The 17297-nt window shown below is 40.0% G+C and overlaps 1 protein-coding gene and 1 pseudogene across 3 annotated transcripts in view; one reads left to right on the top strand and one right to left on the bottom strand.

The window, feature by feature from the left end:
• Positions 1-17297, bottom strand: part of Plac8 (placenta associated 8) — a 39713-nt gene that overhangs the window by 3733 nt on the left and 18683 nt on the right. For 2 of the 3 annotated variants that reach the window (XM_020167160.2, XM_020167161.2), the window contains exon 5: positions 15372-15618. The exons of the other annotated variant lie outside the window; for it this stretch is intronic. The gene's annotated coding sequence lies outside the window, so the exon portion shown is untranslated. Of the gene's footprint in view, positions 1-15371; positions 15619-17297 lie in introns of those variants that run through there. 3 annotated transcript variants of the gene reach the window in all.
• LOC109688658 (ubiquitin-conjugating enzyme E2 variant 1 pseudogene) lies at positions 6207-10187 on the top strand (annotated as a pseudogene).

The following is a 17297-nucleotide window of genomic DNA, read 5'->3' as shown; positions in this document are numbered from 1 at the left end:
CTTTTTTTCTTCATTTTGCACATTGATTTATATCATATACTGCAAATATAAAGATAAACTATCATGCCTGTTTTCCAGGTATTCAGAGTGACAGAGCCAAGACATGGTAAGTTTAATAGTTGCACATGCACTGAGTACTAGCGCCCACACGGGGGAGCTCTTGTTTAGCAGAGAGAAGTCAGGGAAGATGACTCAGAGGGTTATTTGAGCTGAGCTTTGAAGAATATGGAACAAGAACTTTTTGAAAAGGATGTAGGTGACTTCATTTTAGCTCCAGTGTGTAAAGAGCTTGTGTCAACAACAAAAGAGCCAGGGTCTTTTCTTAGATCCATCAAAAAATTATAGTCACAGGGAAAACCACTCCCAAAACTGAAGAGGGCAGGCAGGTATAAAGGATCACCGATGAGGGCTGGAGGTGTGGCTCAAGCAGTAGAGCAACTGTCTAGCAAGTACCAGACCCTGATTCAAACTCCAGGACCACCAAAAAAACCCAAGTATCAAGTCTGGCTTTCAACCTAAAAAAATTACAAGGCAGGCTAAAATGCAAAAAAAACTGAAGAGATAAGTCCAGCATTAGAACCGGACTGCACTGTAGGAGTGTTGGAATTATACACCAGGAGTGTAAAAGGATTGATGAGCATGCTGAGGACTAATGGAGAAGTAGACAACAGGCAAGAGCAGATGGGCCATGTAAGCGGATGAGAGACCATTTACCAGAGCTGGTGGCTGGACACGCACCTGGGAGCCCCATTCTTCTGGATGTCCAAGCCTCCACGTGCTTCCCCTTTGCTGCTGGTGGGGTCCACCGGTTCTGGGCTTTGCAGGAGGCTGGAGATGGGTATGCATCCACATCCTTCCTGGGCCAAGAGAGGGCTGTCCTGAAGAGGAAGGCTGCCTCCCCCGCCGTGAGGCTCCCACAGGATTTTAAATCCCCTCTTCACCCCAGTATGCAGCTGCTGTGTGTGTGCTTCCTCGTGCTCTTGGGTTCGTAGCCTCATTCCCATCTTCCAGGGGACTTCTGGCAGCTGGTGTGTCATGGAGAATGGATGGGTGGCAACACTTTGGCTTTCTGTGGAGCTTGCCCCTAGGTCTTGGTTGCAGTGCTAGGCTTGGAACTGAGGCAGTCTGACCCTAGATCCCCTCATGCTCCTAAATACTTCCATATGCCCATTCTCTTATACTCTTTATTCAGCAATCAGATTTGTTTGATAATGTACCTAAAGATGCCTGGCACTTAGGTGCTATGTGTACACACATGAATGAGTGAATGAAAAGCATTTGTTTTTAAAATCAAGGTCCTCCTCATCTGTTAGAACTTCCATGGCAACTTGAGTCCACAGTAATCTCAGACTTCCGTCAAACTGTAGCTATTTTTCTTTTTACATCTAATTTTATCTATGTGTAGTTGTCCCTCTCATCAGGGAGAATGAAAGCTTGACGTCAGGGGCCTTGTCTGGTACTTGTCTGGTACTTGTTTGTAATAGAGCAAAGCAATCTCCCTGAAATTAGCTACTGGTTGATTTTTGTGGGATCTTTCTGTGGCTGGCAATGCAGGCCTACAAGCTGAGCTGGTTGGCATAGCTCGGGCTTTGGAGTCAGGCAGACTTGAGCGTGAATCCTCTCACTGATGTTTTTCTGCCTTGGGATACCTGAATTCTTTACGATACTTGCCCCTTTTAAACTCACTGAGTCAAACATGTTAAAATTCATATTTGGGTTGGAAGGTTAAAGACAGTTAAGACAAAGTGACTTTGTATTTAGAATGCAGCAAGGCATTGTGGTAATGTAAATGGTATTTTTGATGTTTCTTTGGTGCATTTGTATGGTAATGATGCAATATTTTTATCATAGGTGATTACATAACTTTTTTGTATGTGGTACTGGAGAGACAATGCTGGGCCTCCCACATACTGAGCAGTCACCCTCTTGCTGATCTCCACCTCAGCCTTTTGAGGTGTGATAACTTTTGAGGTCTGTCTGTACAAAAGTTTCAGTATGGTTTTCCCTCACTCAAGGAAACACATTCCTTCACTTAAAAGAAACGAAATGCTATAAATACTATCACAGAAATGAATACCATAGATGGCTCCTCATCAGACTAGAGCTGACAAAGAATCGGTGAGCTTGAAGCTCTGTTGGAATAGGTGCTTAAAGCTGTTTTTGCTGAAAAACACTGACTCCTTCCTTGGGCTTATGAATTCGCTGAAAGCAGGAGAAAAGGCTGGCATCTTTCCATTTTGTACCTATTGTCCTTTACTCTGATATGTTCTCTCCTGTGGCTACCTTGGAATCTAGGAAGAACTAATTGGTAATATCTTCACAGCAAGAAAAGGAGGACACTGCCCCCAAGAAAAGGAATAGCAGAGCCTCCCATAAGACAGACCCCTGGCCAGGCCACTCAGCAATGACGTACTGTAACAAGGCTCCACCTGATCAGTCCTGAAACAATGAGCTGCCAGATCACTTGTTGCCACCTCTGACCACTGGAACACACCTGTGACTGAGACTATTTAATAATTATGCATACCTCTTCCCCTGCCCCCAATTCTCCCTCCTATTTAAACATAAAGCAAGTATCTCTTCTGAGAAGATGAGTTGAAATGCTTACTGCCTTTCTTCTTACTGCTGCCTGTGTTGTGTGATAAAATTCTTTTCTCTGCCCTTCACCATTAGTCGTCTTTTATATTTGGTGTGTTAGTACAAGAGGCCAGACCTGACCAATGAAACCTAGGATTTGGAGTCTAGAGCCTAAAACATCCTGTAACAATGTCAATAAAATCTTCCCAAACTAGGGACTGGCTGAATGGATAAAGTGGTAGAGTGCCTGCCTAGCAAGTGTGAGATTCTGAGTTCACATTCCAGTACTGGAAAAAAACACCTCAAATAAACACAAACCTTTTTAAAACTTCCCGAACTAAATGCAAAGAGAAAAGAGAATGAGAAAAATAGAACAATATCCAAGAAATGTAGGTGTCAATCATGTAATGGGAATACCAGAAGGAGAAGAAGGAAAGGAAGAGAAGAAATATTTGAAATAATAATGGCTAAGAATTTCCCAAAATTAATAATACTCATCAAACCACAGCTCCAGGAAGTTTAGAAAACAAGTAGGAGCTGGAGATGTAGCTCAGTGGTAGAGTGCATGCATAGATAGCATGCATGAAGCCCTGGGTTCAGTCTAGAGCACCAAAAAACCAAGCAACCAACCCCCCGCCCCCGAAAATATCAAGTAGAATAAATATAAAACACTCAATACCTAGGTATATATTCAAATTGTAGAAAACCAACAACAGAGAGGAAATCTTGAAGCAAGAAGAGAAAAACACCTTATCTATAGAGAAACATGAGAAAGAATTACACTGATGAGCTCAACCCCAGTACTGCCAAAAAAAAAACATACTACTACATGGGATTTCTTATCACAAATCATACAAATAGCACACAGCTGAAAACTAAGGTGTTGAAAGAAAAAAATATCCACCAATATATGATTTTTAACCAGCAAAATTGTCCTTCAAAAGTAAAGTAGAAGTAAAGACTGTTTGAAAAACTAATATAATTTTTTTTTTTTGCCAGGAGGCCTATCTTGCAAGAAATTTCAAAGAAATTCTTCAGAGAGAAGGAAAATGGCATAAGTTAAAAATTCAGATCTATAGCCAGGAATGGGTGAGTCACACATGTTATCCTACCTACTTGGGAGACTGAGACTGGGAGGATTGTAGTTCTAGACCAACAGAGGCAAATAGTTAATGAGATCCCCATCTCTAAAATAACTAGAACAAAATGGACTGGAGGTGAGGTTTAAGCAGTAGAGCGCCTGCTTCACAAGTACAAAGCCTTGAGTTCAAACCCCTATTCCTCCAAAAGAAACAAAACAAATAAAAAAACTTCTCAGATTTACATGAAGGAAGATCAGTAGAAAAAATGAGTATTAAAAAGTATTCCCTTTTTTCAATTTTTTTGGTGGCACTGGGATTTGAATAAATATAATATTTCAGCTGTGTGCTGTTTGTATGATTTGTGATGAGGAAATCCAATGTAGTAGTATTTTTTTTTTTTTTTTTTGGCAGTACTGGGGTTGAACTCATCAATGTAATTCTTACTCATGTTTCTCTATAGATAAGGTGTTTTTCTCTTCTGGCTTCAAGACTTCTTCTCTGTTGCTGGTTTTCTACAATTTGAATATATACCTAGGTAGTGAGTGTTTTATATTTATTCTACTTTATTCAGGGCTTCATGGTTGCTAGGCAGGTGCTCTACCACTTGAACCACTCCCCGGCATAATTTTTTGTGTGTATTGGTTATTTTCAAGATAGGGTCTCCTGAACTATTTGTCCAGGATCCTCCTGATCTCTCCCTCTTGAGAAGTAGGATTACAAGAGTGAGCCACAGGTACTTGGTTCTTTTTTCAAAATTTCAAGTGAAGGGCTGGAGGTGAGACTCAAGTGGCAGAGCCCCTGCCTTGCAAAAAAAAAAATCAAAATTTTGATTGAACATTGGCTCTGTGTTCAAAGTATGTGTTAGATCACGTGTTAGATCAAGTAGCAAATCAAATCCAACAATTCTTTAAAAAAAAATTACACCCTGCAACCAGGTGGGATTTATTTATTCCAGGTATGCAAGCCTGATTCAACCAACATCCAAAAATCTGTTAATAAACAGGCTAAAGAAGAAAACCATATGCTTTTATCAGGTGGGTTCAGAAAAGTATCTGATGAAGTCCAGCACTCATTCCTGATATCCATCCAAAACAGGGCTGTAGAGTGGCTCAAAGTGTAGGCCCTAAGTTCAAGCCCCAGTACCACAAAAAAAAAAAAAAAAGTTAGGAGATGAAACCTGAATAAGTTTAAAAAGCATGCTTTTAACATATATTCCTTTCAAAATGTTTATAAAATCCATCTCTCCACTCTAATGGCACAGATTTTTTTTCTCATATAGCCTACTATGTGGCCATCTGTAACTGAGATGGACTCCTCTGCTTCAACAAGAAAACACAGGGGAAGAAAATCAATGGCATCTCCATAGGAGTCTTCACACTATTCGATGGGAAATACACATTTACAAAAGACAGACTGGTGGAGTGGCTCAAGTGGTAGAGCACCTGCCTAGCAAGTATGAGGCCCTGCATCTGACTCTGATGCTAAGGTGACAGTATATGTAAGTATGTTTTTCTCTGTCTCTTCCATTTTTCCTTGTACACTATTGGGGTGGCATTTTTGGGTAACTGGGGTTTGAATTCAGGGCTTCATGCTAACAAAGCAGGTGCTCTACCACTTGACCCAAACCTCCAACCCTCTTGCAGTACTGGGGATTGAACCAGGGCCTCCCTGCTTGTGAGGGAAATGCTCTACCACTTGAACCACGCCCCCAACCCTGTAAAGTAGGTTTTGTTTTTAGTGAAGGGCACCTGAGAAAAGGTGGATTTACTTTCTTCTATTCAAGAGTTATCAGCTGATGTGTGCTCTTGAACGCCCTTGCTCTCTTGCACGAGAGCACAGGCCAGGACCGCAGGCCTGCAAGTAAGGCTGGCTGTTTTATGCAGCACTCACAACTCACCCCAGTGTGCTACTGCAATTTTTGCTGCCTACATGTGTCAGCCAGGAGCATGATCTGATCTTGAACATCACTGCAGGTTAACTACCTTGTTAACAAAACAAAATGAAACAAACAAATAAAAAGTCCAACCCTGCCAGCAGAGCCTGTGAACTGAAAGGTGAGTTCTGAGTAGTTATTCAGAATTGTATTTGCACAAGAAAACGGATGGGAGAGGAGATCCAAGATGGCAGAAAGTTTAGGGAATCAGAATTCCTGAGCTCCATGATTTCAAAACCCACTTGAAGATGTGGGAGCTACACTTGGGTAATTCTGATTGTGTCTAGACAACTTAATAACTGCCAATATCCTGGGCAAACATAAATTTCAAGGGTTGATCCTTGAAACAGCTTTTAATTGCACCTAACAGTCAGGGAAATCCCAGCGTGGCATAGCACTAGGGCATACCTGCCCTGGGTAAAAGCCCCCTGGCCATCTCTCCTCCTTTCTTCTTTTTCTCTTTCTTTCTTCTTCTCTTCCTTTCTTTCTTTCCTTCTCTCTCTTCTCTCACTCTTGCTCTCTCTTTTCTTTCCCTGGGAAAAAGCCCCTGGCCATCCATCTCTCCCTTTTCTTTCTTTCTTTCTTTCTTTCTTTCTTTCTTTCTTTCTTCTCTCTCTCTCTCTCTCTCTCTCTCTCTCTCTCTCTCTCTCTCTCTCTCTCTCTCTCTCTTGCTCTCTTGCTCTTTCTTTTCTTTCTTCTTTTTTTTCCAAGAAGCAGAAGATAGAGCATCAAAAAGAACAAAATCCTGTGACATACTGGACCCCTAACCTGTGGAAAGCCTACCTATGCCCTGATGGGCTGAACCTAGTCCCAGTAAGTGTTTGTCTTGAGAAAAACCACCTGCCATTTCCCCCTGCTGGCCAGTTTCAAAGCTGCCTATGTAAATCTGCAGACCCAACAAGTGAGTGACACATACCACATGCAATCTCTTGCTATTTTTACCTGGACACATACCACATGCAATCTCTCACTGTTTTTACCTGTTATTGCTAATTTATTCTTCTAGGCCAGGGACAGAAAGAGGTTGATGACAGAAAGCACATCAACCTAGCTAATGACTAAGCCAGTCACAACACAAAAATTAAATCAAGGGAAAGAAAATAGGCAATTAAAATCACCAACTAGCCAATCAAAATCATAGTTGCACAGCACCAATTAGAAGCATGGGGAGAAGAAGGCAAGGAAACTCCACTCCTCAAAAGAACAATGCAAGAGAGGATTTATAAAGAAAATGTATACCCAATTCCTGACCCCAACAGAACAATAATAAATATCACCAATGAGCTCAATGATGTCCACAAAAAAATCTCTCAAAGAGGAAATCATGGAAGAGATCACTGAGAAACTCATGGAGAAGCTACAAGACATGATTAAATAGAAGGGGCAGGATGAACTCAAGAAATATCAAGACACCACAAATAAAAAACTTGAGAAGACACAGAAACAACTAAGTGAATTCAGAGAGGACTTCAACAAACACCAAAGTGAAACAAAGGAGACTATGAAAAAAAAGAGAGATATATGAAATTAAGGAGACAACACAAAATATGAAAGAGGAGATTATTTCAAGGGACAGTGATGCAAGATGGCATCCACCACAGGTATAGGAATAAAAGTCCCTTGCAATTTCCAACTGTTGGAAGAACTTGAAAGCCAGAAAGGAGTAGGAGATGGCACAGTTAGCTGGGATCTAGAAGATGATGGAGACATGGCACTTACAAGATGGACAGGGATGATAATTGGGGCTCCAAGAACAATTTATGAAAACTGAATATGCAACCTTAAAATAGAATGTGGACCTAAATATCCAATCTTACACCCCCCTTGGTAAGATTTGTAATGAAAACTGATATGAATGGAGTTAATAATTCTAGCGGAGTGGTGGACCCAAGAGCTATATCAGTGCTAGCCAAGTGGCAGAATTCATATAGCATCAAAGTTTTCCTGCGGGAGCTTTGGTGCTTGGTGATGTCTAAAGAGAACGTGAAACTCTCTCAGCCACCCAAAGGACAGTGTTAACAGCAATTACTCAGAGCCCAAGCCTCTGTTCCATTTACCAGTCTTCAATTTCCACAGTAGTCCATTTTCTAGGTATGTCTGTAGACTCAAGACATACATAAGAGAAGCTCCCAGTCAATGGCAATTTATCTTAAGATACTGTAAATTTATCTTAAATACTAATTTTTGTTCATTTGAAATATGTAAGTTGTGCTATGTAAAAAAAAAAGGAAAGAGAGAAAGTGGAGTTGAATGAAGATATGGGAAACCTCAGAAAAAAGAATCAAACAGAAATCCTGGAAATAAAAAGTCCCTTTAATGAAATAAAAAATACAGTGAAAGGCCACTTCTGGAGACTACAACAAGTGGAAGACAGAATCTCAGGGCTCAAAGATAAAATAGAAATTAAAGAAAAAACAGAAGAACACTTAGTCAAACAACTCCAGAGCTGTGAAAGGAATATGCAAGAACTCAGCAACTCCATCAAAAGACCAAACCTGAGAATCATGGGATTGGTGCAAGCCAAAGGGATATGTAGTATATTCAGGTTGCCATTCAGGTACAGGAAGCCTCCAGGACACCAAACAGACTTGACCAAAATAGAATCTCTCTGTCTCTGAAGCATATTATTATTAAAACAACTAACGCAGCTGGGTGCAGGTGGTTCACACCTGTAATCCTAGCTACTCAGGAGGCAGACATCAGGAGGATTGTGGTTTGAAGCCAGCCTGGGCAAATAGTTCACGAGAACCTATCTCAAAAAACCCTTCACAAAAAAGGGCTGGTAGAGTAGCTCAAGGAGAAGGCCCTGAGTTCAAGCCCCAGTACCACAAAAAAAAAAATGCAGCACAGAGAAGACAGAAAGAATATTGTCAGCTGTAAGAGAGAAAAAACAAATAACATATAAAGGTAAACCCATCAAATAACAGCAGATTTCTCAATAGAAACCCTAAAAGCAAGAAAGGGATGGAATGAGGTACTTTGAACACTGAAAGAAAACAATTTCAGCCCTAGGATACTCTATCCAGCAAAACTATCATTCAAAATTGATGGAGGAATAAAAATCTTCCATGATAAACAGAAACTAAAACAATGTATGATAACCAAGTCACCACTACAGAAGATTCTGCAAGGAATTCTGCATACAGAAATGAAAGCAAACAAAACCACAAGAGGACTGGAAGTGTTAAACTGCAGGAGAAGAAAAGACAAGTAATCAAAGAGTAGCATTGAATTGGCTGCACACAGTCAAACCCTTAGACAACAATGACAGGGATCACCACATACCTGTGAATACTAACACTGAGTGTTAATGGACTTAACTCCCCCATCAGAAGACAGTGTTTGGCAAACTGGATTAAAAAGGAAGATTCTGCAATCTACTGTTTACAAGAGACCCACCTTATTAACAGATATAAATGCCAGCTTAGGGTGAAAGGCTAGAAGAAGATTTATTAAGCTAATGGCCCCCGAATATAGGCAGGAGTAGCAATACTTATAACAGAGAAAGTAGACTTCAAACTTACATAAGTCAAACGAGACAAAGAAGGTCACTTCATACTAATCAAAGGAGCAATAAATCAAGAGGAAATAACAATCATCAACTCATATGCACCCAATGTCAGTGCACCCAACGTCATTGAACATACACTCAAGGACGTAAAACCACATATAGACTCCAACACAGTGGTAGTGGGAGACTTTAATATCCCTCTATCACAAATAGATAGGTCATCCAGACAAAAAAAAATGACAAAGAAATTCTAGAACTAAATGACACCATAGATCAAATGGACCTAACAGATGTCTACAGAATATTTCACCCTGCAACAGCACAATATACATTCTTCTCACCCATGGAACTTTCTCCAAAATATACCATAGCTTAGGGCACAAAGCAAGTCTCAACAAATATAAGAAAATTGAAATAACCCCCTGTATATTATCTGATAACAGTGCACTAAAACTAGAACTCAACAACAAAAGCAGCAGCAAAAATTATGCAAACAATTGGAGGTTGCTCAATAATTAGTGGGTCATAGAAGAAATAAGTAGCAGTATACAAAATCAACTTACAAAAATCAGTAGCCTCTCTATACACCAACAATGAGCAGATTGAGAAAGAATATAAGAAAATAATTCCATTTACAATAGCCTCAAAAAAATCAAATAGTTAGGAATAAACTTAACAAAGGATGTAAATGACCTCTACAAGGAGAACTACAAACTATTGAAGAAATAAATGGAAGAAGACTATAGAAGATGGAGAGATCTCCAGTGCTCATGGATTAGTAAAATAAACATAGTAAAAATGGCTATACTACCAAAAGCAATCTATATGTGCAACACAATTCCCATCAAAATCCCAATGATATTCATCACAGAGATTGAAAAATCTATCCTAAAGTTCATTTGAAAACACAAAAGACCATGAATAGCTAAGGCAATATTGAGCAAAAAAGCAATGCTGGAGGTATCACAATACCCTACTTTACACTACAAAGCCATAGCAATAAAAACAGCATGGTACTGGCACAAAAACAGATATGAAAACCAGTGAACAGAAGAGGACCCGAAAATGAATCCATGCAGCTAAGCTCACCAAATTTTTTACTAAGTTGCCAAAAAACATTCGATGGAGAAAAGACAGCCTCTTCAACAAATGTTGCTGGGAAAATTGATTATCTGCCTGCAGAAAACTGAAACTAGATCCATGTTTATCACCCTGTACAAGTGTCAACTCAAAATGGATCAAGGACCTTAATATCAGACCTGAAACCTTGAAGTTAGTAAAGGAAAGAACAAGGAATACTCTGGAAGCAGTAAGCATAGGAAGGACTTCCTCAGTAGAACTCAAGCGGCTCAACAACTAAGAGAAAGGATGGACAAATGGGACTACATGAAATGAAAAAGCTTCTGTGCAGAAATTAATGTGAGTCAACTCCCTGTATAGCTATCCTTATCTCAACTAGCAAAAACCCTTGTTCCTTCCTATTATGGCTTATACTCTCTCTTCAACAAAAATAGAGATAAGGGCAAAATAGTTTCTGCTGGGTATTGAGGGGGTGGGGGGAGAAGAAGGGGGCAGACTGGGTGGTAAGGGAGGGGGTGGGGGCAGTGGGGAGAAATGACCCAAGCCTTGTATGTACATATGAACAATAAAAAAAAAAAAGCTCCTGTGCAACAAAAGAAATGGTCTCTAAACTGAAGAGCCCACCCACAGAGTGGGAGAAAATATTTGCCAGCTATACATCAAAGGATTGATAACCAGGATATACAGGGAGCTCAAAAAACTGAACTCCCTCAAAATTAATGACCAAAAAAAGAAGTAGGCAACTGAACTAAACAGAACTTTTTCAATGGCAAAAGTCCAAATGGCTAAAAAACACATGAAAAAAACATTCACCATCCCTGGCCATAAAGGAAATGCAAATCAAAACCACACTAAGATTCCACCTCACTCCTCTTAGAATAACTACCATCAAGAACACAAAGACAAATGTTGGTGGGGATGTTGGGAAAAGGAACCCTCATGCACTGCTGGTGGGAAGGTAAGCTAGTACAACCACTGTGGAAAACAATATGGAGGCTCCTTAAAAAACTAAACATAGATCTGCCATATGATCCATCAATACCACTCCTAGGGATATGCCTGAAGGAATGTGAGTCAGGTTACTACAAAGTTAGCCAGGCTCAGAAGGCCAAAAGTAGCATGTTCTCCCTCATATGCAGATTATAGACCTAAAACAAATGCAGTAATATTATGGGACATGGGTCATCCTAAGGGGAGGCCATATATGGGAGGGACAGGGCAAGGGAAGGAAACTAAAAACTTGAATGTGGTTGATGTGCTCACTGTAGAGGAGCAAATAAAGTAATCTTAAACTGGCAGAGGCCACTATGGGAAGGGGACTAGGAAGTAGTGAAGAGATCTGATAGAGATGAATTGTTGTGGGTTGCAATACACAAGTGCATGGAAGCAATGCTAGCAATCTCTCTGTATAGCTATCTATCTCAAACTAGCAAAACGCCATGCTTTCTTACTATCTTTTATGTATTTTCTTCTACAAAATAGGAGAACAGGAGGGCAGAACATGTTCTGCCTGGAGGTGGGGGGAGGGTGTTGAGGGGAAAAGGGTTAGGAGGATGAATATGGTGTGAACAATGTGTACACATGTATGTAAATGCAAAAATGACACCTGTTGAAATTGATCCAGGAATCAGGGGAGGCGGGGTTGGGGAAAGAAGTGGAGGGGGTGAATTCAAGTATGATATATCTGATATATTATAAGAGTCTTTGTAAATACTCAAACATACCCCCACTCAGCACAATAATAATAATAATTAAAAGGAAATCTAACAATAACATTAAAAAAAAAGAAACAGATGGGTACCATTGATACAATCAAGGAAAATCTTGCCCATTTTGATAGCTAAAGTTCTAAAAACAAAACAACAGAATCTTGTTAGTAAAATCTGTTTTATTTTAAAACTTATTTATTTATTTATATTTCAAATATATTTTAAAAAAATTACATTTTTACTTCTGGGGCTAACAGCAACTTTGGGCCCCTCAGCAGGCAAGATGCTGTTCTGCCACCTGTGTTCCCATGTTTTAGGAAGAACAGGTTTGGAATCCTCCTCAGCACATAGGAGGCAGTTGAAGCCATGGGAGTAGGTAACCTTATTGAAGAAGTGGAGGTGTGGAAGGAGAGGACGCAGGGTAGAGGCCAGCAGGAAAGAAAGGGGCAGAGGGCTCCAGTTTGTGCCTACCAAGTTCCAGGTGTTTCCACTTCTAATTTATTTACTATTTATTTATTTATTTTTGCAGTACTGGGGATTGAACCCTGGGCCTGGTACTTGCTAGACAAGTGCTCTATCTCTCAAGCTATGCTCCCAGTCCTTTGATGTCCTATCTCTCTGAAATTTTACAATCAATACATAAGGTACATAGTTTTGCCTCTCCCGCCCCTTGCCCCATCAAATGAAATTGAATCAGTTGTGTAGGAGGACTAGGGGAAATCAGAAAGTGAGATTTTCATAAGGCAGATGAATCAAATAGGGTAAAAAATGTTTAAAAATTGTGTCACACATTTAAGCCATCATTATTCAACCAAAGTCAAGTCATATTGAATTTGATAATATCATTTTTATTACTTGCTCTGCTACCTCATATTTAAAAAGAAAAGAAGCCGGGAGTGGTGGTACACATCTGTATTTTCAACACTCAGGAAACAGTGGCAGGAGGATTGCAAGTTTCAGGCCAGCCTGGGCTACATAGAAAGACCCTGTCTTTAAAAAAAATTTTAAAAAAGGAAAGAAAAATCAATACAAATTTAGGTGGGAAGCAAGGAATAGGGTGTTCTTTGCATAAAGCCTTGCCTTGTCAGCATTAATCACAGATAACATGAAAAGGAGCCAAAGTGTTAACCCAAATACCGTAACTCTCTGAGAATCTGTAGATTCTCCCCATCCCTAAAGTTCTTGGGTGAAAGAACTGAGTTGCTGTGGACCAAAGTCTGATAAGAAATCAAACTTTGGCTGGTGGAGTGGCTCAATGGTAAAGAGCCCGCCTAGCAAGCATGAGGCCCTGAGTTCAAGTCCCACTGCTGCAAAAAAAGAAACTATAAGAACAAAATAATGAGACTGACCCTTGAAATTAACCAATGACAAAAGCATTTTATAATCTACATGTTTAATGCAATTCCCATCAAAATACCAATGACATTCATTAAAGAGATTGAAAAATCTGTTAAATTTATATGGAAACACAAGAGGCTACGAATAGCCAAGGCAATACTCAGTCAAAAGAACAATACTGGAGGTATCACAATACCTGACTTCAAACTATATTACAAAGCTATAACGATAAAACAGCATGGTACTGGCACAAAAACAGACATGAAGACCAGTGGAACAGAATAGAGGACCCAGATATGAAGCCACACAACTATAACCAACCTCTCTTTGACAAAGGAGCTAAAAATATATGATGGAGAAATAGCAGCCTCTTCAACAAAACCTGCTGGGAAAACTGGTTAGCAGTCTGCAAAAAACTGAAACTAGATCCATGTATATCACCCTATACCAATATTAACTCAAAATGGATCAAGGATCTTAATATCAGACTACAAATTCTAAAGTTGGTACAGGAAAGAGTAGGAAATACTCTGGAGTTAATAGGTATAGGCAAGAACTTTCTCAATGGAACCCCAGCAGCACAGCAACTAAGAGATAGCATAGATAAATGGGACTTCATAAAACTAAAAAGCTTCTGCTCAACAAAAGAAATGGTCTCTAAACTGAAGAGACCACCCACAGAGTGGGAGAAAATATTTGCCAGCTATGCATCAGACAAAGGACTGATAACCAGAATATATAGGGAACTTAAAAAACGGAATTCTCCCAAAACAAATGAACCAATAAAGAAATGGGCAAGTGAACTAAACAGAACTTTCTCAAAGGAAGAAATTCAAATGGCCAAAAAACATATGAAAAAATGCTCACCATCTCTAGCAATAAAGGAAATGCAAATTAAAACCACACTAAGATTCTACCTCACCCCTGTTAGAATAGCCATCATTAGCAACACCACTAACAACAGGTACTGGCCAGGATGTGGGGAAAAAGGAACCCTTGTACACTGCTGGTGGGAATGTAAACTAGTACAACCACTCTGGAAAAAAATTTGGAGGCTTCTTAAAAATCTAAACATTGATCTACCATATGATCCAGCAATAACACTCCTGGGGATATACCCAAATAATATGACACATGTTACTCCAGAGGCACCTGCACACCCATGTTTATTGCGGCACTATTCACAATAGCCAAGTTATGGAAACAGCCAAGATGCCCCACCACTGACGAATGGATCAAGAAAATGTGGTATCTATACACAATGGAAGGCAGCCATGAAGAAGAACGAAATGTTATTTGCAGGTAAATGGATGGAATTGGAGAACATCATTCTGAGTGAGGTTAGCCTGGCCCAAAAGACCAAAAATCGTATGTTCTCCCTCATATGTGGACATTAGATCAAGGGCAAACACAACAAGGTGATTGGACTTTGATCACATGATAAAAGCGAGAGCACACAAGGGAGGTATGAGGACAGGTAAGACACCCAAAAAACTGGATAGCATTTGTTGCCCTCAATGCAGAGAAACTAAAGCATATACTTTAAAGCAACTGAGGCCAATAGGAGAAGGGGACCAGGAAGTAAAGAAAAGGTTAGTTTGAGAAGAATTAACCTAGAAGGTAACACACATGCACAGGAAATCAATGAGAGTCAACTCCCTGTATAGCTCTCCTTATCCCAACTGGCAAAAACCCTTGTTCCTTCCTATTATTGCTTATACTCTCTCCAACAAAATTAGAGAGAAGGGCAAAATAGTTTCTGCCAGGTAGTGAGGGGTAAGGGGGGGTAAGAGAGGGAGGGGGGAAGGGGGGAGAAATGACCCAAACATTGTATGCACATATGAATAAAATAAAAATTTAAAAAAAGCATTTTATTTGTTTTAACAATAATAAATACTTTTTCAAAGATATCTTTTGAATAAATTCTGAGAAGTGCTTTTATCCAGAGTGTAGACAAAAAGTTTGTGGCATACATTACTACGTTGCTCATGAAGGCATTTTAGTGAGCGCAAAGCAGCATAAAGAGTCTTGGAAGGAGCTGGGCGGATGTAGCTCCACAGTAGAGCACCTGCTTCCTATGTGCGAGGTCCTGGGTTCCATTTTCAGCACCACACACACAAAGCGAAACACAACAAAAGATCTTGGTTGGTAAAATTTTATTTTAAATGTAATGTAAAAAATTGTAAGTCAGAAAATATGCTAATATGGTGATAAGAAGCAACTAAGGGGCGAGGAGCAAGGAGCTCAGGAACAACATGCGTTTAAATCCAAATTTAGGTTTTTCTTATTTCATCGTCTCGTAATTAAACATATCCATCACCTTTCAGGGAAGTACTGCGGCTGGAGAGATGTCTGCGGGTTTTAGCTTCTTCTGTACGAGCTTTTTACCTAGAAGAGGCGCACAAAGAATAGTTTGGAATTTTCTCAATCCTTTTTTTTTTTGCAGCACTGGGGTTTGAAGGTAGGCACTCTTTTTTTTTTTTTTCCCAGTATTGGGGCTTGCAGTCTGGACCTACACCGTAAGCCACTCCGCCAGCCCTTTTTTTGTGAGGAGTTTTTTCGAGATAGGGTCTTGAGAACTATTTGTCTGGGCAGGTTTCCGACTGTGATCTTCCTGATCTCTGCCTCCTGTGTGGCTAGGATTACAGGCTTGAGCCACCCGTGCTCCGCTCACATTTTTAACTTTTGATAATATGATAATATTGGTTGTAATTAAATGCTACATTATTTTTGTTACTCAGACTTTTCCTGTTTTGGTGGGAGGAGCTTTTTTCACTTGGTTCCTATGTCCTGTTGTCTCAATCTATTTTATTTTATTTTCCTTTTTAGTGGTGCTGGGGAAATCATGTGCTTATTGTTTGCTCTTTGTCCCTCAGTTCTTCACTGGGAACTAAGCTTATGAAGATGTTTCCCCATTGTTCTTTTTTGTCTCTTCAGTTTCACTGGTGTTGTGTTGATTGGAAGCACCCACTCGGCTCATTTGAGTCACATCTTATGTCAATGAGCTTCTGTTTGACCCCTCTGATCCCCTTCCATTCTAAACCCCCTGCTTCATGACCTGGCAGGGTGACCTGTGGACCACAGCCATACTTTCCTGTCCTCTGGCTTTCTGGAGGGTTGAACCAATGGGAAGCCCAGAGGACAGGAGAAAGTGAAGCAGTGTGCTTTTAACTTGATCCCATCCTGCTGGGTTACCTCAGGTTATTCTATTTCTCTATTGCTAAGATATCGTTCCTCTCAGGGCATTATTCTTCCCACAGCTCTTTCCTGTCCCTCTTCTAGTTGGGGCCCAGGGGTGGTAACAGGTAGGTTGTTGCTGGCCAGGTGGTCACATCATCCTTATCATTTTCCTCCACCCACTCCTCTGCAATCAGTCTTCATTAAATGTTTTCACAATCTCAGTGCCTTCTATTTCTTGTTGTGAACCGATAACACACTTCCTCTTTAGAATTTAAAAACAAAACAGAACACTTCTGTCAAGAAACTTTTACTCCTTCATCTCACAAGTGTGATCTTTTCCTCCTCTGAGCATGGAATCACTCTCTGTCTAAAGGCACTCATCAAACTCTGCATTTTATTTAGGGCCTTGTGTAATCACTTCTTTGTAAGATAATTTTTTGGTGCCCTTTGGGTTCGAACTCAGTGCCTATGGTTGCTAAGCAAGAGCTCTACCTCTTGAGCCATGCCTCTGGCCCATGTACATAACATATATGACAGAGGGGCTAGTTTATTTTTGTCCCCATGACACCCAGAAATATTTTACGTGGTACTAGATACTTGACACATTATTTGCTAAGTAAGTGAACAGTTTTTTCCATATTTCACAAGAGTTATTTTTGTTCACCTACACAGAGTTCCCACTCATTTCAGACAGGAAGTGAGGTATTACAAAGAATGGAAAAATTAATGTTTTCTTCCCATACTCGAGAGATATTCTACAGAGATGACTGATAAATTTGTGCTGATTTCTACTTAACTACATTTGCAGTAGCTACTCCTGGGAAAGATGAGTTTAAAATAACCTGATTGAATTTCAGGTTGTGAAATTTTATATAACATTCCCAAAT

The sequence above is a fragment of the Castor canadensis genome, chromosome 9, assembly GCF_047511655.1.
Source record: "Castor canadensis chromosome 9, mCasCan1.hap1v2, whole genome shotgun sequence".
Lineage (NCBI taxonomy): Eukaryota > Metazoa > Chordata > Mammalia > Rodentia > Castoridae > Castor > Castor canadensis.
This window is presented reverse-complemented; position numbering and strand designations above follow the sequence as displayed.